The sequence below is a fragment of the Zalophus californianus genome, chromosome 4, assembly GCF_009762305.2.
Source record: "Zalophus californianus isolate mZalCal1 chromosome 4, mZalCal1.pri.v2, whole genome shotgun sequence".
In the NCBI taxonomy this organism is placed as follows: domain Eukaryota; kingdom Metazoa; phylum Chordata; class Mammalia; order Carnivora; family Otariidae; genus Zalophus; species Zalophus californianus.
Genome location: NC_045598.1, coordinates 52,317,562 through 52,339,420, shown reverse-complemented (window position 1 = coordinate 52,339,420; position 21,859 = coordinate 52,317,562).

Below are 21,859 nucleotides of genomic sequence, written 5' to 3'. Positions count from 1 at the left end.
AATGCGATAGTATTAAACCTTAAAAAGAAGGGGAATTCTGACACATGCTACAAGGATGAACATTTATGTTAAGTAAAATAAACCAGGTACAAAAGGACAGATATGATATGATTGCAGCTACATGAGGCGCCTAGAGTCGTCAGATTCATAGAGACAGAAAGTCAGGTTATAGTTGGCAGAGGCCGAGAGCAAGGATGGAATGGGGTATTATTGTCTAACAGGTACAGTTTCAGTTTGGAAATATGAAAAAGTTCTGGAGATGGACAATGGTGACGGCTACAAAACAGTATGACTAAACTTAATACCACTGAGCTGTATACATAAAGATGGTTAAAATGGTGTCTTTTATATTATGCATTATTTAGCCGCACTATTTTTTTTTAAAGGAGTGAGCTGTCCATGGCTGGAAGTGTTCAAGCAGAGACTAGATGTCCACATGTCAAAGACACTGAGGAAGGGATTATTATTCCAGGAAGGGGCTGGATTAAATAAACTCTGAGATCTCTTCCAACTCTAAAATTCTATGACAAGATAAGCATTTCATCAATTCCAGAAGTAAAAAATTATTTTATTTTTCCATAAAAATACAGACTACCTTTTATCCTGGAGCTTCCTAGCCTGGACCTGGAGACAGCTGGGTCCTGGAGTTGATTTACAATCAGATTCTCTCATTGTTTGTAAAGCATATTACCAGAAAACCATTTCCAGCTCCATTTTAATGAGGACCAATTTGTTATTATTATTTTTTTTTTCTGGAAACCTCTGACTACCATTGTCAGAGAAAAGATACAAGAAAAGAAAACCCAGGTCTTGCAGTTCAAGAATTAATGAAGGTCCTGAAACAATTATGCCTTAAATATACAGAGGTCTTCTTAATGTAAATAGACTGTATTTCATACCAAATCTTCTCAGAACAAGGGATCCATTTCAGCATGACAGAGTGGGCAATGTAGCAGGGCTATAGTCTGTACTCAATTTGCAATTTTACTTCCGTTGACGTTGACTAATGTACAAATAACCTGGGTCTGGGAAACACTAGGTCACAGTGTGAAATATATGCTAATATAGCACAATTAGCTATTTACATAGCTAACTGAAGCCAGAGGTAGTTGCTCTAGCCAAGTGAAGACTGAGGAACATTGATAATGCAAAGAGAATGCTGTTCTCGTTAAAACCCCCAGGAACACTAACCTCAAATTTTCCTCCAGTTGCAACCCAATGATAAATTTAAACTGAATTTCTGCTACTCTCTGAAAGCATGCATGTGTGTTTGCATTACTGATCAGGATATGACATGTTAAATAATCTAAATTAAAAGTCAGAATAACACAAAGATTAATTAACATTCCCAGTCCCCAAAGTTGAGGGGCTAACAGAATAGTGGGGATAAGCCAAGAGCCCACACACCTTAAAAAAAAAAAGAAAAAAAAAGGCAAAGTGTTTTATTGGCAGGCAGCATGACAAAGTGGAATAAGCATGGCTAAAAACAACTATTGTTTATTTAGTGTTTATAGGTCAGGCATAAGAATTTCACACTCATTATCTCATTTAATCCTCATGATTTGGGTTAAGAACCAGGACAACATGGGATGTAATTCAGCCATTAATAAATTCCACTGGAATCATTCCACAGCAAAACCATGACTGGTTCATCTATTAGCAGCCTTTCTTACCTCCTCCAGGTTCTGATTGCTTAGATTTGCAGAACAGCATTCAAGGAGGAAAAAAAGAGCAAAAAAATGCTGTTGATCAATTCTGGATCACTGAGGCTGAAAACCGAGAATTTAAGCTTAAAGGTAAAGTTGAAAATTATGTATAATTTATTAGATGGTACCGGTTTGGTTCTGTGGTGTTGCCCATCTTCCAAGTCATAATTCACTGCCATACAGCCACACTTTTATAAGAATGCCCTCATTAGAAACCTCCACTGGGCATCGATCTATTGCATGTAAGTCCTTGATCATCTTGTCTCCCATTACTCCGGCCATGCTAAAGTACAGCTCACCAGTCCAAACACATTCTGCCTTTTCATTCCTTGACGCTCTTTACTGGGCTGCCCATTTCATCCCTCTGCCCCTCCTCCCCATTCATTCTCCGATATTCAATTTAGAAAAGGAATCATGTTTGTTTTATCCACTACTGCAATTTCAGTGCAAGGAATATAGTTGGCACTGAATCAATGTTTATGGAATGTAAGAATGGGAGAAATACGGAAACACAATACATGAAATAAAAGAGGGAGGTAGAGAGGGAGCAAATTTTTTCCTCTTGTCCTTCATCCTTCTAAGCAGACCCCATTCCCTTCTCTGAGCTCTATGGATACTGTACACTCTGAGCTGTATACACCCCTTCATAGCATTTTCAAGTTTATCTATTTCTATATTTTCTCTTCACCTAGATTCAAAGAATCCCAAGGGTAGGGACTGCATCTCTCTAGACAGCCAAAGCTTAGCTCAGGGCCTGGCAGTAAACAAAAAATAACTGAATGACTCTTTTGAAGGTCTCATAAATCCCACTTAAAGGAAACACTTTAGGTAGTATTAACTTGGAGGTCCCAGTCAACGCTTGGACTGGGTTCCTGTGACTCAAATTTGGCAGACTAGGTAAATAAATATCTGACAAAAATATTGTCCAAGTAAGGACTCTTTCTGTTTTGGTGAACCAACGTAAATTTATGCACTGAAGGTTTACTCCTTAGAAATGCTCAAAAGATCTTCACTCAGAAGCTATTTAAATGTACTTTTCACAAGCTTAGTTATCAGATTTCCCAGTCCAGAGTTGACTAGACACAACAAATTGAGAGCAGGAAAGGAGATGTAGGCAGATAAACTAGAAAGTACTCTAAGGAGAAAGAAAGGAGACCCACGGACTCAAAAAGCTTAACAGCTTGGGGCAATTAGTACAGACTTCAACAGACCCAGGGTACATACTCTAGGGCAGCACCATCCAATAACTCACAATGATGACCTGCGTTATTTTGAAAAGGTAGCCCTTTTTAGCAAGACAGAGGTGTGTGGGCAATCCATTAAGGAAGATTTCCATTAAGCAGCAAACAATTTGGCATTTAATAGGAATGCTTCGATTAGTTGGAAAACACACTTAGGTGGAACAGTTAATGAGCTGATGATGCCAGATATAAAATGTGTTCCTACAGAAACCAAGGAGACGTCATCTTGTGTATCTATTTCCAGCTATCCCATACATGGAAAGGGACCAAAAAGAAACATGGTATTAAAAGACACATTAAGCCAGGATCCTGAATGCAATTCCAGGAAAGGCTGCATTCCCATGCATCCCCAAACCAACTCTTGAAGGCTGCCTGAGACCTTAAATGGCTCTCTGCACAGGAACTCTCTGGGGAGCTTATGTTTGATAAAAAGAAAGTCACCATGAAGTCAGCAGGAGGAGCCAGCTCCGAGACCCTAATGACATTTACAGGACTAATACCCAATGTGGAATGCCAGGAACAAGTGTCTTTCTCTGAGCCACAAAGCAATCACTATGCACTTAATTTCATCCTATTCCATATGGCACTCATTCAAGGGTGAACAAACAACAAGGTTTAAATGTGATTGGTTGTGGTCTGGCTTGGGGATGGCTGAGGGGACAAATCCTTAGCGGGGAGCGGGGAGCGGGCAGCAGTATACAGGCCCCACAATGATCTCTTGTTAATCAGATCCCTTCCTCCTTCCCCCACCCCAGCTTTTGGCTTCCCTGAGTTTGAGGTTCCCTGAGTTGAGTTTGAGTTTGAGGGCCCCTTGGGAGACAACATTCTCAATACAGATCTCCTACCTTTTGGCCACTCTCGTTCATTCCACCTTACTTAGAGCCCATTTTGTCCCAGGCATTAAGCTAGGCAATTCCATATAAATGATCTCATTTCTGTAGCAAATTTGGGAATGGCATGTTTCAACCTGGTCCTCATGAGCTGTAGGGCGCATAGACAGAGAGTTTATTAACAAATAAACCGAGGTTTGTTTAGAAAGGATTATATGTGACTTGTTAAAAGAACGTAATCACTAAACCATAGGTTTAGTGAGCCACTTGGGATGGGGTACTTTGAGTCCCTTTGTATCTTCTTTGATCTTTACGATAACCTGGCAAGGAAGCATTATAGATGAGGAAACTATGCTTATCATATGAAAATTAATCTCGCCCAAAATTCACGCAGCTACTTGATGACAGAGCCCAGATTCAGACCTGGGTCTCTTGGACCTTGCAGGCCAAACTTACTCCATTTTACCATGATAACAAAGAACAGGACATTTTCCTTTTGGACAATGGGGAACTAAAGGAAGTTTTTTTTTTTAAGATTTTATTTATTTATTTGACAGAGAGAGACACAGTGAGAGAGGGAACACAAGCAGGGAGAGTGGGAGATGGAGAAGCAGGCTCCCTGCTCAGCAGGGAGCCCGATGCTGGGCTCGATCCCAGAATCCTGGGATCATGACCTGAGCCAAAGGCAGATGCTTAACCGACTGAGCCACCCAGGCGCCCCAGAGCTAAAGGAAGTTTTAAAGCTGTGGTCTGATGTGATATCACCCTGTTATCAACCCAGTTGGAAATCCTGAGGTATTGCAAAGTATCAGCCCAGGACTTTAAAACTTAAAATCTGGTTCAAAGCAGCTTCAAGAATAGCCCTAAGTGGGGAACACATCACAGATTAGCCTAGAACCCTGAAAAGGCGTGGAAAGGCCAACCTCAACTTTTGAAGCCATTGTTTCTAGAGGGGTCTTGCTTCCCCTGGTTGCCCACCCCTCAGCTGTGTGGGCAACGCTTAGGACATGGGGCAATACTTCTCCCCCTCCTCAGGGTCAATCAGATCCAGGGCCAGAGGACTTGCTACCAGCTGCCGGGCTTTGGTAGTTTGGGGAATAGTAAAAAACAAAGAACTCTTAGAGAGCAATTCAGACTATTACCCTCTGGACCTCAGCGTCCATATCTGTAAAATGAGGGGTGATAAAATCTCTTTGTGGTGGTTGTTATGATGATTAAAGAGATAATATTTATAATGTATGGAGCATTCTACCTGGTGTACTGGACGCTCTTCGTCATGATAGCTGAATTTAGTACCTTTAATATTCTCCTCTTGTGTTGTTCATGTTTTGTGTGCTTAATAAATCATAATAATAGCATGAGATAGCTTTCACTGAGGGCTTACTGTGTGCCAGGCACTGTTTCAATTACTTATTTAATCATCACAACAGCCTTACAAGATAGGTACTTTTATTAGTCCTATTTTTACCAGTAAGAACACTGAGGCACAGATTAAATAATTTGCCCAGGTTATATATGTAGTTAACCAGGCAGTCTGGTTAGCTAGTTAAGGTACTTCCTACTACTCCCTGGTTGTAATTACCATCACTATTATTTTGTATTACTACTATAGCTCCCTTTAGCCCCAAAGAGATTGCCATTCAACTCCTTGAAAGCATCTCCCAAGAACATTCTAATTTATCAAAAGCATATATTTTAAACTCCCCCAGTCTATGAAAGGACATCCAATTCTCTGATGCTTAATGCAGTCTCTTTAGTTTAACTTCCTGGCTCCTTAAAGACTTATTGAGCTGGCTCCAAGTTTACTGAGCCTACCCAGAAAACAAAACCTTCCTAATGGCTTTGGTTTTTGTAGACTTTGTAAACATTCTTTGAATGATAAAAGGATCACATGTAGTGTTATCTTATTGAATAATGGTCTGGTGTGTCTTCTCCTAAATGAATGTTGGAGCAGTGTTTTTGTAGGCCAGTGATACATTAGAATAATACCATATATTTATATAGTGCTTTGCAATTTTCAAAGTGCTTTCCCAATTACTGCCTCATTTGATTCTCACCACAGGCTTGCAAAGTAAGCAGGACAACTATTATTACCATCCCCACTTTATAGGCAATGTGGTCAAGCAGAAAGTACCCTGAGCTTTAAAGGAAGACAAATAGGGTTCTGCTCCCTGCTCCTCGATATTCTAGCTGTGTGAGCTTAAACTAGTTTCTTAACCTTCTCGAGCGTCGGTTTCGTCATCTGCCATTTGGGGATAATGATGTACGAGGTTACGCAGAGGATCAGATGAGATCCTAACGTGACTAGGACAGTACCTGTCACTGATTATTACTATGATTAGTTTTAATTTTTATCTTTAGTATCTTTTGCTACTAGAACAAAACATTGTTAGAAGAGGAAACCAAAGGGGAGGCAGCAAGAGCACAGCACCGAAAACAAATTGGCAAAAGTGAGCCATATTCACATTCGCATGGGCCTGTCAGCCCCGACTGGCAGATCGGTATCCTGATTGTGTGATTGCATGAACTCCCTTCTCATCTGAGGGCCTTTCCAAAGGTAGGGCAGCACCACTCTCCAGGCAAGGAGAGAAGAGAACAACCCCAACCGAAATCCCTGCCTTTGAGACAAGCATCAATCCCGACTTCAGGAAGGCACCACTTAGCTCCATGTGTGAGGTTTCAACCTTCTCTGAGCCTGCAGCACAGACTGGACCACTGGAGCCGGGGCAGAACCTCTGTGAGGAAGGAGCTGTGGGAGCTGGGGACCTGAGTCATCTTCTGGCTCCGTTCTGGGCTCAGCAAGCTGCTTTACCTGTTTGACTCCAATCTCCCCACCAGTAAACTGCAAGACTGTCAAGAGGATGGAATGAGAACACAGATGTCAACCTTGAGCACTGTGCCTCCCGTAGAATAAATGAACAAATGAAGGTAGTAGATTTCCTAATTACTCTCACTACTATCGTTGTATGAATCACTCTAAACTGATTCGGGTTTCTCTGGCGTGGCGGCATGAGTGATCCACACAAATGTGTATTTTTTTCTTCTAATGATTCCCAGAATCAAAAGCATCATCTGCTCTTCTCTCATAATCTGCTAATGTGATCACTATCGTGTTTGTGGGGCCATTCCTATGACTGCCCTGTCCTGGAAACCTAGCCCGGGGAGCTCTCTGGGGGAGAGGATCATGTTTATGGGACAGACAACACTCTGGCCCTGGACACAAGTGTCCCTTGAGGGGCAAGCGCTCCTTGGTCCTCTTACACAGAACCCCAGAATGGCCAAGACCATCCTGACAGCCTTTTCTTCCAGAGCCAGGTGGCTGAGGCCATCCACCCTGTGGCTAAACCCAAACCTCATTTTCTAAGCCTAACATAAACCAAGTGTGACGCCTGCTGACAGATGGAAAAGGGCAAGAGATTGAAAGCAACCTTGCACTTAACAGCTGAGGTGTGTGTCTGCTCAGGCCTCACCTGACAATTTCCTCCCCCAAAATGATGCCATTCAGAGAAGCTTTGGCTAAGGACAGGTGTAAGGCCAATGGTGGTCCTTTTCCAAGGTAAGTCCTCAAACTCCAAAAGTTCCTCACTGGTCACCAGGCAGGAGCACAAAAATGAACAGCAGTGAGGTAAGTGCACACAGGCCTCACATCACTTCATTGCGTGAAGCAGGTGTCATGCGGAAGTGGGGTCATGGCAATGTGACCGAAGGGTCAGCACCAAGGATGGCTCTGGCCTCTGGTTCCCTCAAGGGATCTCCCACTACCTTCATAACCTCAGGCTGGCTCCTCAAACCCCTCGGGCCTTAGGTGCCTTATCCTGATCACAGAGAAATTAATACCAACTACCTTTTCAGTTTTTGTGAAAAAGCTGGACCTTTGACACAGAGGGTTGAGATAATCCCTCCCCTCATTCACAGCACATTATCAACACTGGTCCACGAAAGACTGCTTTCTTATTTATGTTTCTGGTTAATCCCTTTAAATCCACATTCCTCTCCTCTACCATAGGCAGCCATCCTCCAGCGTGTGATGTGTATGCTTTTGCTCCCAAATACTCTAGCAAATGTGCATCGTAGTTTGATGCGTATGTATTTTAATTTTTGTAACTGGAGTTGTATTTTTTTTTTAAGATTTTATTTATTTATTTCACAGAGAGAGAGACAGCAAGAGCAGGAACACAAGCAGGGGGCGTGGGAGAGGGAGAAGCAGGCTCCCCGCCGAGCAGGGAGCCCGATGCAGGGCTTCATCCCTTGATCCCAGGGTCCTGGGGTCATGACCTGAGCCGAAGGCAGACGCTTAACGACTGAGCCATCCAGGCGCCCCTGGAATTGTGTTTTAGATCTCTTTCTGTTTCTTACCTTTTTTTGCCACGAGTTATACTTTCAGATTCATCCATGTCATGAAAATCTTTTCTATCTCATGACTTCTAACTGCTGCATAATGTTTATGCTGGCCTTTGGTCCTGGGCCCTTTCTGGGTCATTCGGTCATCCTTGGCCTAGATCTGTGTCCCCAAGGCTGATCTTTATAGATACGTCTGCCAGAGCCCAGGCCTACTGGCTTCTTTCTGGTTGTGTCTGACCAATGGGAGGCACCAATAGGAGACTGAGGGCAGGGAGAGAGGTCAAGTGGATAGGCTGCCACTCTGCAGGCTCTCAACATGCTCTCTCTCTCTCCATGCCTTACTGAGAATTGGGCAGGAGGCCTGTTCCTTTAAGGTCACAGCCAGCTTCTGATGGGTCGGTCACCTCCCCTCTCTGGCTCTGGTCTCACTAGGCTCCAACTATATCTGATCACATCCTACAGTGTGTAATGTATCTCACCTTATCCTTTGGGCCTAGGGGTGATAAGCGTTTTCCCTACTTGATAGTCAATGGATGACTTACTGTCCCTGTTTATCCCTTAACTTCATCCACCACTATAAGCAGGATCTTTTTACTAATAAGCTAAATTCTTTTCAGTTGAACTCTCTTGAACAGACCAGCTCTCTCCTGTTGGGACACTTACTGATACAGTACCCCAGGGTCTACATCCATTAAATTTTACCTATCGAATCTTGCAGGAATGATGTGATAGCTAAATCTGTGTTGACTTGGGTGACCCACAGTGTCCAGATGTTTCTGTGAGGGTGTTTTTAAATGAAATTAACATTTAAGCTGATGGACTTTGAGTAAAGATTGCCTTCCATAATGTGGGTGGGCCTCATCCAAACAGTTGAAGGAGTGAATGGAACAAAAGGGTGACTTTCCCCAAGTAAGAAGGAATTCTGCCAGCAGAGAGCCTTCCAAATTGAACTGTAGCATTGGCTCTTCCCTGATATCCAGCCTGCCAGCCCACTCTGCAGATTTTGGACTGGTCGGCCTCCATAATTACATGAGCCAATTCCTTAAAATAAATCTCTACCTATCTATCTCTCTCTCTCTCTATCTATACAGATAGAGAGATAGATACATAGATATATATATAGAGAGAGAGAGAGAGAGAATACTCACATCCTACCAGTTCTGTTTCTCTGGAGAACCCTCACACAGATGGGCATCCAGATTGTCTCCAATCCCCAGCTACCACCAACAATGCGAGGATGAACATTCTTGTGTATGGTCCCTTATGGAACTATATGAGAATTTCTTTGGCTTATAAACCCAGAGGTGAAATTTCAGGGTCATAGAATGATACCAACTCTATGTGTAATAAAGCATAATGGTATAACAAAATTAGCACATTTTGCAATTATTTACAGATAGTTTACCATGTGCCAGTCCCTATATGTGGGAACTAGAGACAGAATAATCTGTAAAATCAGTATGATGCCTGCCCATACTGAACTTTCAGCAAAAAAAGTGTGTAAATAATCTGACACATAGTTGGTGCCTAAGAAATGTATAATTATTGTTGAGACCAAAATTATCTACACCTCACACCCTATAGTCCACATGCATATGACATTACTATTTCTCTATCTTCATCCACATGACTTCACTATTCCAGGAAAATCTCAGCCAGAAAGATAAAGGTTGCAGATAATTTCCTGAAAAATCCATTTAAGAAATATCAAACTGATCAACTTTTCCATAGAGAGCATGGCATGACTGTTTCTTCTCCATCTTTGTCATTCAAAGATCCATCTTAACATAAATCTCCAGACTTTATAAGTATCACCTGATAGGCCTTCCTTCTTTATCTTTTTTTTTAAAGATTTATTTATTTATTTTAGAGAGAATGGAGGGTGGGGCAGAGGGAGAGAGAGAATCTGAAGCCCACTCCTCGCTGAGTGCAGGGCCCTCCTCGGGGCTTGATCTCAAGACCCCAAGATCATGACCTGAGCCGAAACCAAGAGTTGAATGCTTAACCGACTGCGCCACCCAGGCACCCCAGCCCTTTCCCTTTTTCAAGGTACTGTTCTCCCTTACCATGAAAAGAAACAGCTTTGCCCTTTTAATAGGTCATTACAGTGGTACTTTCAAGAAGCCAGCATCGACTATCTCTGTGAAGCATGTCTTACATTCCATCTTCCTCTCCCTCAATACAGACATAAAAGGAATGATCTTAAGGTCAAGATTCCCAGGTTCTAACCATAACCTCTGATGTACATCTACCATAGACAGGTAAATAACTTCTCCAGGGCTCAGTATTCTCACCTTTAAATGAGGGCACTATAGTTGATGATCCCTAAGACACTCCCAATGCTAAATGGTATGAAAATCTGCTCAGGCCAGTCATCCACAACAAAAGTGGTTTCTCAGGAGATTGAACTGAAGCACTCGTATTAAGATCTAAAATATGGAAAAGGAGGTGAAAATTGGGACGGTGTGTATACTGCCGCTGTGTAGCCTGAGAGGAGTGTGTCAGAGGCAGGGACAAGCAAGCTCGAATCACACAGATAATGGTGGAGATGAAGACAGTGAAGAATGCCATCGCATTTGCCATGTGTTTGGCACTGTTCTGAGCTATAGAAATTCATTTCATTCTTAGAACAATTCTACAAGGTCAGTACTAACTACTATCTCCACTTCGCTGATGAGGAAATTCGGGGAAGGCAGGCAATTTTCCAGAACTGCAGAATGGCAGGCAGTGTACTGGCTTCATCTTCTTACACCCCTTTGAAGGTGCTAATGAACAAGAAAACCAAATGGCTGACAAAAGGAAGAGGGAAAAAGAAAACACTGAGAAACCAGGGATCTAGATTCTCCTCATGCTAAAAATTTCTCCCTCATGGCGAAAAGTTGATGATGGTTCCACAGTACCACAGTTTGATGATAAAGTATATCTAGTTAATGGCATCGTGTTGCCACTGGACTGGAGAGTCATGTAGATTGTATTTATCGAGTCAAATAGTGTCTCCCAGAGAGAACAAATAGATGGTTCCCAGAGGGGATGAGTGAAACCATTGAAGGGGATTAAGCACCCTTATCGTGATGGGCACTGAGTAATATATAGAATTACTGAATCACTATATTGTATACCTGAAACTAATATAACACCGTAGGTTATTTAAACTAGGATTAAAAAAATTAAAAAAATAATAATTAAAAAAATTGTGTCTCTTTGCTTCTATGAGTTTCCTGAAGTAATACTGGAATTTTGATTTTTATTCTTTATTTATTTTTTTAAAAGATTTTATTTATTTATTTGAGAGAGAGAGAATGAGAGACAGAGAGCATGAGAGGGAGGAGGGTCAGAGGGAGAAGCAGATTCCCTGCTGAGCAGAGAGCCCGATGTGGGACTCGATCCCAGGACTCCAGGATCATGACCTGAGCCGAAGGCAGTCGCTTAACCAACTGAGCCACCCAGGCGCCCTGGAATTTTGATTTTTAAAGTGGGCCATTTTTTCCCCTCTGAGCATCTACAGCTTTTCCAAAATCACTGACTATCTGCTTCAGCAGTCTCAGATAGCAGAAAACAGAGTCAGAGGGCATTAGGATGTCTGCATTCAAGCCCCAATTCCATCCTTTCCTGGCTGTTTCCTTAGGCCCGTCTTTTTAAATTCTCTGTGCTTCAGTTTCCTCACTGGCAACATGAGAGAACTGGATAAGGGCACCCAAGCAATACTCATACTCTGTGACCTTACCTTGCCTCTACTGCTAGAGCATGGCAGGGGCACCTCATTTTCATATTTGCTGCTATTTAACTTGTGAATGCATGCCTTGGCTCTCCAACAGACCGTTAATTTCTCCAGGGCAAAAGCCCTACCATATACTTGTTTTTGAAACCATATAAAATACATTTTTTAAAATTCCACAACAGCCCTATTAGCCCAATGGATAATCAAAAATACTTTCCAAATGAATGAATGTACCCTTGCAAGTCATGATTTATGCTCCAGCCACTTAAATGCTATCTGTTTTAGCAATCCTTAGCATGAACTTGGGAACACAGCAAGACACTGGCTGTGGGCTGAAATGATGGAAGCCTCTGGGCTTCCCAGTCACAGGTCCCTAACACTGACAAGATATCACCCACCAAGGAAATGCCTGATGGAATACTGCTCCAGCAGATTATATAGCATCAACCTCAGACAGGATCGTGGGATCTCAAAGCCAGGGAAAAATTACATAATGCTCAGAAATTTGCTTTGGCACAGGGTGAGGACCCTGTGGCACCACTTCGTGTGTGTTCAGCAATCTCAGCATCCCATGATTTTTCTGTTTGATACTTCCGGGCATGAACTAGAAAGAGCTCTGCATAACTGCTTAACTGGTGGACCAAAAAAAACAAAAAAATGGAAGAAAGAAAAGGAAACTTGACCCAAAAAAATTTCATTTCAGAGAACTCACCCAGGCAGCTAATTATGCCATCATAGATAGTTATTAATTCACTTTTTAAAGACTAAAGATCTTCCACTTTAAGAGCCCAGATTCCATTGCTATTTCTAAGGCAGAGAGAAATACAGAGACACAATTTATGAATCACTCTCTGGTCCAATGCTAGCATGATTCCATTGACAAGACACGCAGTACTGTTAAACAATAGTACTGTAAACACATAATCAACTTTCATTCATTTGGAAGCTATTCCTAACTTGTGGGGAATCCAGATTCCTTATTCAAGTGTCCTCTTTTTTCCTCTTTCTTCTGCCAGCCATTTGGTTTTACTATTCCTTAGCACCTCCAAAGGAACACAAGAAAATGAAACCAGTAAGTCAAGCAGCTCTGGCAAATCACGTACTGGGCTAAAATGATATTGAATCTATGCTAACTGTCCTCCATTTATTTCAGATAATAAAGAAATAACTCTGATGCAAATAGAATGTTGGAGCTAGGAAAAACCTTGGAAGTCTTCCAGTGCAAACCCACTTTACAGATTATAAAACTGAGGTACAATGAGGCAAAATGTCATGTTGGATGTCACATAGACAGCCAGAGGCAAAGCTGGAACTGGGACTCAAACCTTCAGACTCCCAGTTCAGTGCTTTCCCCTTAAACTATTTAGTAAGTGTGGTAAAGTCATAGCTTTAAAAAAAAAGACATGAAAAGATAAGAGTTTTTCTTTCTTTTTTTTTTTTTTTAAGATTTTGTTTATTTATTTGAGAGAGAGAGTGAGAGAGAGCATGAGATGGGAGAAGGTCAGAGGGAGAAGCAGCCTCCCCACTGAGCTGGGAGCCTGATGCGGGACTCGATCCTGACACTCCGGGATCATGACCTGAGCAGAAGGCAGTTGCTTAGCCAACTGAGCCATGCAGGTGCCACAAGAGTTTCTCTTTCTAATATATTCTTAGGAAGATTCAAGTAATGTCTACAGTAAAGACTCATATTCAAATAATATTTTAGGATAATTCAAGTAATATTTAATAATATTTCTTGACCACCTATAACGTGCTCTTTTACTTAATGTTTTCATATATATTCTTCAGCACAGACCAGTAAAGTTGGCTTTAATATTTCCATTTGGCTGAGAATAAAGCTAAGGCTCAGAGAGGGAAAGAAATTTGTTCAAGGGCACACAGCTAATAAAGATTTAATCCTAGATTTAAATCCAAGTCCTCTGGCTCAAATCAGAGCTTTTTTACTCCTCTCAGTACTTCATAAATTTCAATTATTCACATCCTACCTTCACGAAGTTTTTGTTACTGGAACTATTATTTACTTACTATTTCCCTTTAAATTGATTCATTATTTTTACTCAAACTTACCCTTCACTTAAGATACAATATCCACAAAATTACGAGTTTAGTGGATTAATTTTACATGTGTTTTATATGTAAGTTAAACATAAAACTTTGAAAATTAAAAAAAAATGTTTATCTATGCCTCATCCGAAATTTCAATTGCGAACAGTGGTATCTATGTCACACTTTGAGAAACAGGTACCTCACAAGCAGGCTGTAAGGAATAAATGTATAGCACTTAAACCACTTAGGGCTCTGTTTTCATCATTATCGTTGTTATCATTAGTCAAAGCTTCCTAATCTTTGCACACATGAGAATCTCAAGATACTTATTAAATGCAAATTCCCAGACCCCATTCCTAGATCTGGGATGAAGTCCAGGAATTAAGACTTTTAACAAACCTCCAGCATGTCTGTTGCTGATGCTCCTCCAATCATGTTTTAAGAAACCCTGTGCCACGATATTGGGGACTATATGATTTACTGAAGCAGGAGCCCCTTAGCATAACGACCTCCATTAAGACTTTCAACAAGTATCAGGGAGCCTGGGTGGCTCAGTCGTTGAGTATCTGCCTTCAGCTCAGGTCATGATCCCAGGGTCCTGGGATTGAGCCCCGCATCAGGCTCCCTGCTCAGTGAGAAGCCTGCTTCTCCCTCTCCTAATCCCCCTGCTTGTGTTCCTGCTCTTGCTATCTCTCTCTCGGTGTCAAATAAACAAATAAAATCTTAAAAAAAAAAAAAAACTTTCAACAAGTATCGATATTACTGTATAGTTACCGAATCACAAAGCAGAAGTGACTCCATGGGTCCTTTAGTTGGGATCCTATTTTACGAGGTACACCAGCCACAGAAAATTTCAAACAGGTTGTCCTTGACTCCTTTGGTAGTCCCTGTACAAATCTCTCTTTTCCCACTGTGACTGAGTAGAAGTATCCAGGGGGGAAGAAGTTCACTCTCCACAGACACCACATTCTCATGGGTGGAACTTCGCAAAGCAGTAGAGTCATAAATATGCTCTGGACAGCCCAGGGGGAGCTTTTGATCTTCTGCCCACTGATCCCTGGTTGTCATCTGCTCAGCCTCATTCATCACAATGAAGACAAGGAGCTAAATTAGAGAGCAAGATCCAGTGTCAGTGATCTCTTCAGAAGAGACAGGACAGTCATCACCCCCTCAACAGGCCAAGAGGGCAAGGGGCAAGGAGGTGGTGTGACTGCAGCAAAGCCAGGCAGTCCTGCAGGTGAGGCAGACCCAAACCAGGCTACTGAGGACGAGGAGGAAGAGGAGGGACCTGATCCTTCTTCAACACAGGCTCCCGCCTCGGGAGCTCAGGCACCAGGAGCTGCGCAGAAAGCTCCATATGCAGCCTTTCAAGGCGGTGCGTGGTAACCACCCGATGTGTGTTATTTAGCTCCTTAGTCCTTTTGTAAAAATTAAGTTAGCTGCGAAGATGGCAGAGGAGTAGGAGACCTGGATTTTGTCTGGTCCCAGGAATTCAGCTGGATAGAGATCAAACCATTCTGAACACCTACGAACCCAACAGGAGATCGAAGAAAAGAATAGCAGCAACTCTCTGAACAGAAAAGCGACCACTTTCTGGAAGGTAGGACGTGCGGAGAAGTGAATCCGAGGTGATATTCGGGAGGATAGACGGCTGGAGAGGGGGCCTCTGGCAGCCGCTTCTGGCAAGTGATAAAGCCGCGGAGCACAAAATCGGAACTTTTAGTAGTCGGCTCCACTGAGGGATGTCACTCCAGTGGCTAAACGGGAGGTGGAACCCTCGTGGGACAGTGTGGTCTCAGGACCCTCGGGGTCACAGAAAGACCGGGGGAGCCTGAGTGCGGCAGAGCTCCCAGGTATCGGAGCGGGGAAGCCGGCTGCAGAGACGGAGCTGAGGAGCAAGCTCTCAGCTCAGGGTGGCCATAAACCGTGATCCGCAGCACAGTCGGGCCACTGCTCCTCCAGCAGGGACCCAACAAGCGGCAGATCCGGGGAGACTCCCCTCCCTCCCCGGGGAGGAGGGGCGCGGGAGCTCACCGCAGGGATCTGCTGAGTTTGGAGACTCCACATCCAGTTGGGTGCCAGAGATAGAAACGCTCCGTCACAGGCCGGGTGAGCACGGAGTGCGGCCGGAGACCGGGGAGACAGGAGTGACTGACTGCCTTTCTCTGGGGGCGCACTGAGGAGCGGGGCCCTGAGTTCTCAGCTCCTCCGGGTGGAGATTGGGAGGCCACGATTTTCACTCTCGTCCTCCAAAGCTGTACCAGAGCTTGCAGGGAACAAAAGCTCCCCAGAGCAAACCCCAGCAGATTCCTTAGCCTGGGCCCAGCAAGGGCGGGGCAATTCCGCCTCCGGCAAAGACATTTGGGAACCATGGCAACAGGCCCCTCCCCCAGAAGATCAGCACCTACAGCCAGCCAAGACCAAGTTTACCGATCAATGAGAACGGGAGAACTCCAGCACTAGGGGAATACTGCACATAGAATTCATGGCTTTTTTACCATGATTCATTAGTCTTTCAAAGTTAATTTTTTTAACTTTTTTTTTTGAATTTTTCTTTTTCCCTTTTCCAACCAACATCTTATCAATCCCTTTTTAAAAAAAATTTTTTATTTTTCAGTTTTAGAGTCATATTCTATCCCTTCATAGTAGTTACCTTTATTTTTGGCATATATATATATATAAATTGTTCGCTCTTTAAAATTTTGAGATACAATCTTCTAACATATCAAAATATACCCTAAATCTCTAATGTATGGCATTTTTCCAGTCTCCTGCCTGATCACATTCTCTCCCCCTTTTTTTTCTTTCTTTCCTTTTTTTAATCCTCTTCTTTATTTTTTCAAACACCTTCTGATCAATTCCTTTTTTAAAATTTTTCATAATTTTCATTTTTACAGTCATATTCCATCCCTTCACCGTTATCAACCCTCCTTTTGTACATATATAAGTCTTTCTTCCTTTAAAATTTTACGAGGCACTTTCTTCTAAGAGACCAAAATATACCCAAAATCGAGTGTGTGGCACTGATCTATGCACCAGCCTGATCATATTTGATCATATTCTGTTTTTTTGTTTTGTTCTGTTTTTGTTTGTTTTTCTCTTTTTCTTTTCTTTTTCTCTTTCTTTTTTCTTTCTTTCCCTTTCTTTTCCCCTAGTTTCAGGTCTTTTCTGATTGTTTAGAGTATATTTTCTGGGGACATTGTTAACCTGTTAGCATTTTGTTCTCTCATTCATCTATTCTCCTCTGGACAAAATGACAAGACAAAAAAAATCACCTCAACAAAAAGAACAAGAGGTAGTACCATCAGCCAGGGACCTACTCAATGAGGACATTAGTGCGATGTCGGAAGTAGAGTTCAGAATCATGACTTTAAAGATACGAGCTGGGCTTGAAAAAAGTGTGGAAGTTATTAGAGAAACCCTTTCTGGAGAAATAAAAGAACTAAAATCTAACCAAGTCGAAATCAAAAAGGCTATTAATGAGGTGCAATCAAAAATGGGGGCACTAACTGCTAGGATAAATGAGGCAGAAGAGAGAATCAGCAATATAGAAAACCAAATGATGGAAAATAAAGAAGCTGAGAAACAGAGATAAACAACTACTGGATCATGAGGGCAGAATTCGAGAGATAAGCGATACGATAAGATGAAACAACATTAGAATAATTGGGATCCCAGAAGAAGAAGAAAGAGAGAGAGGGGCAGAAGGTATATTGGAGCAAATTATACCAGAGAACTTCCCTAATGTGGGGAAGGAAACAGGCATCAAAATCCAGGAGGCACAGAGAACCCCTCTCAAAATCAATAAAAATAGGTCAACACCCCGACATCTAATAGTAAAACTTACAAGTCTCAGAGACAAAGAGAAAATCCTGAAAGCAGCTCGGGAGAAGAGATATGTAACCTATAATGGCAGAAACATTAGATTGGCAACAGACCTATCCACAGAGACCTGGCAGGCCAGAAAGGACTGGTACGATACTTTCAGAGCACTAAACGAGAAAAATATGCAGCCAAGAATACTATATCCAGCTAGGCTGTCATTGAAAATAGAAGGAGAGATAAAAACCTTCCAGGACAAACAAAAACTAAAGGAATTTGCAAACACGAAACCAGCCCTACAAGAAATATTGAAAGGGGTCCTCTAAGCAAAGAGAGCATAGACCTAAAAGCAGCACAGACCAGAAAGGAACACAGAAAATGTACAGTAACAGTCACCTTACAGGCAATACAATGACACTAAATTCCTATCTTTCAATAGTTACCCTGAATGTAAATGGGCTAAAAGCCCCAATCAAAAGACACAGGCTATCAGATTGGATTAAAAAACAAGACCCATCGATATGCTGTCTGCAAGAGACTCATTTCAGACCCAAAGACACCCCCACGTTGAAAGTGAGGGGGTGTAAAACCATTTACCATGCTAATGGACACCAAAACAAAGCTGGGGTGGCAATCCTTATATCAGACAAATTAGATTTTAAGCCAAAGACTGTAATAAGAGATGAGGAAGGACACTATATCCTACTTAAAGGGTCTATCCAACAAGAAGACCTAACAATTGTAAATATCTATGCCCCTAAAGTGGGAGCAGCCAATTATATAAGGCAATTAACAACAAAAGCAAAGAAACACATTGACAACAGTACAATAATAGTGGGGGACTTTAACACCCCCCTGACTGAAATGGACAGATCATCTAAGCAAAAGATCAACAAGGAAATAAAGACTTTAAATGACACACTGGACCAAATGGACTTCACAGATATATTCAGAACATTCCATCCCAAAGCAACGGAATACACATTCTTCTCTAGTGCCCATGGAACATTCTCCAGAATAGATCACATCCTAGGTCACAAATCAGGTCCCAACCGGTACCAAAAGATTGGGATTATTCCCTGCATATTTTCAGACCACAGTGCTCTGAAACTAGAACTCAATCACAAGAGGAAAGTCGGAAAGAACTCAAATACATGGAGGCTAAAGAGCATCCTACTAAAGAATGAATGGGTCAACCAGAAAATTAAAGAAGAATTAAAAAAAATTCATGGAAACCAATGAAAATGAAAACACAACTGTTCAAAATCTTTGGGATACAGCAAAGGCAGTCCTGAGAGGAAAGTATATAGCAATACAAGCTTTTCTCAAGGAACAAGAAAGGTCTCAAATACACAACCTAACCCTACACCTAAAGGAGCTAGAGAAAAAACAGCAAATAAAGCCTAAGCCCAGCAGGAGAAGAGAAATAATAAAGATCAGAGCAGAAATCAATGAAATAGAAACCAAAAGAACAGTAGAACAGATCAACGAAACTAGGAGCTGGTTCTTTGAAAGAATTAACAAGATTGATAAACCCCTGGCCAGACTTACCAAAAAGAAAAGAGAAATGACCCAAATCAACAAAATCATGAATGAAAGAGGAGAGATCACAACCAACACCAAAGAAATACAAACAATTAGAAGAACATATAATGAGCAACTCTATGCCAGCAAATTAGATAACCTGGAAGAAATGGATGCATTCCTAGAGATGTATCAACTACCAAAATTGAACCAGGAAGAAATAGAAAACCTGAACAGACCTATAACCACTAAGGAAATTGAAGCAGCCATCAAAAATCTCCCAAGAAACAAAAGCCCAGGGCCAGATGGCTTCCCAGGGGAATTCTACCAAACATTTAAAGAAGAATTAATACCTATTTTCCTGAAACTGTTCCAAAAAATAGAAATGGAAGGAAAACTTCCAAACTCATTTTATGAGGCCAGCATTACCTTGATCCCCAAACCAAAGACCCCATCAAAAAGGAGAATTACAGACCAATATCCTTGATGAACATGGATGCAAAAATTCTCACCAAAATACTAGCCAATAGGATCCAACAGTACATTAAAAGGATTATTCACCAGGACCAAGTGGGATTTACCCCTGGGCTGCAAGGCTGGTTCAACATCCGCAAATCAATCAACATGTTATAATACATTAACAAAAGAAAGAATAAGAATCATATGATCCTCTCAATAGATGCAGAAAAAGCATTTGACAAAGTACAGCATCCTTTCTTGATCAAAACCCTTCAGAGTATAGGGGTAGAGGGTACATACCTCAATATCATAAAAGCCATCTATGAAAAACCTACAGCGAATATCATTCTCAATGGGGAAAAGCTGAGAGCTTTCCCCCTAAGGTCAGGAATGCGGCAGGGATGTCCACTCTCACCACTGCTATTCAACATAGTAATAGCCTAGCCAAGGCAATCAGACAACAAAAAAAATCAAAGGCATCCAAATCAGCAAAGAGGAAGTCAAACTCTCACTCTTTGCAGATAATATGATCCTTTATGTGGAAAACCCAAAAGACTCCACCCCAAAACTGCTAGAACTCATCCAGGAATTCAGTAAAGTAGCAGGATATAAAATCAATGCACAGAAACCAGTGGCATTACTATACACCAACAACAAGACAGAAGAGAGAGAAATTAAGGAGTCGATCCCCTTTACAACTGCACCCAAAACCATAAGATACATAGGAATAAATCTAACCAAAGAGGCAAAGGTTCTGTACTCAGAAAACTATAAAATACTCATGAAAGAAATTGAGGAAGACACAAAGAAATGCAAAAACGTTCCATGCTCATGGATTGGAAGAACAAACATTGTGAAGATGTCAGTGCTACCTAGAGCAATCTACACATTAAATGCAATCCCCATCAAAATACCATCCACTTTTTTCAAAGAAATGGAACAAATAATCCTAAAATTTGTATGGAACCAGAGGAGACCCTGAATAGCCAGAGGAATCTAGAAAAAGAAAAGCAAAGCTGGCGGCATCACAATTCCGGACTTTCAGCTCTATTACAAAGCTGTCAACATCAAGACAGTATGGTACTGGCACAAAAACAGACACATAGATCAATGGAATAGAATAGAGAGCCCAGAAATGGACCCTCAACTCTATGGTCAACTAATCTTCGACAAAGCAGGAAAGAATGTCCAATGGAAAAAAGACAGTCTCTTCAACAAATGGTGTTGGGAAAATTGGATAGCCACATGCAGAAGAATGAAACTGGACCATTTCCTTACACCACACACAAACATAGACTCCAAATGGTTGAAAGACCGAAATGTGAGACAGGAGTCCATCAAAACCCTAAAGGAGAACACAGGCAACATCCTCTTTGACCTCAGCCACAGCAACTTCTTCCTAGGAACATTGCCAAAGGCAAGGGAAGCAAGGGCAAAAATGAACTATTGGGACTTCATCAAGATAAAAAGCTTTTGCACAGCAAAAGATACAGTCCACAAAACCAAAAGACAACCGACAGAATGGGAGAAAATATTTGCAAATGACATATCAGATAAAGGGCTAGTATCCAAAATCTATAAAGAACTTATCAAACTCAACACCCAAAGAACAAATAATCTAATCAAGAAATGGGAAGAAGACATGAACAGACATTTTTCCAAGGAAGACATCCAAATGGCCAACAGACACACGAAAAAGTGCTCAACATCACTTGGCATCAGGGAAACCCAAATCAAAACCTCAATGAGATACCACCTCACACCAGTCAGAATGGCTAAAATTAAGAAGTCAGGAAAGGACAGATGTTGGTGGGGATGTGGAGAAAGGGGAACCCTCCTACACTGTTGGTGGGAATGCAAGCTGGTGCAACCACTCTGGAAAACAGTATGGAGGTTCCTCAAAAAGTTGAAAATAGAGCTACCATACGATCCAGCAATTGCACTACTGGGTATTTACCCCAAAGATACAAAGGTAGGGACCCGAAGGGGTACGTGCACCCCAATGTTTATAGCAGCAATGTCCACAATAGCCAAACTGTGGAAAGACCCAAGATGCCCATCGACAGATGAATGGATAAAGAAGATGTGATACACACACACACACACACACACACACACACACACACACACACACACACACACACACACAATGGAATATTATGCAGCCATCAA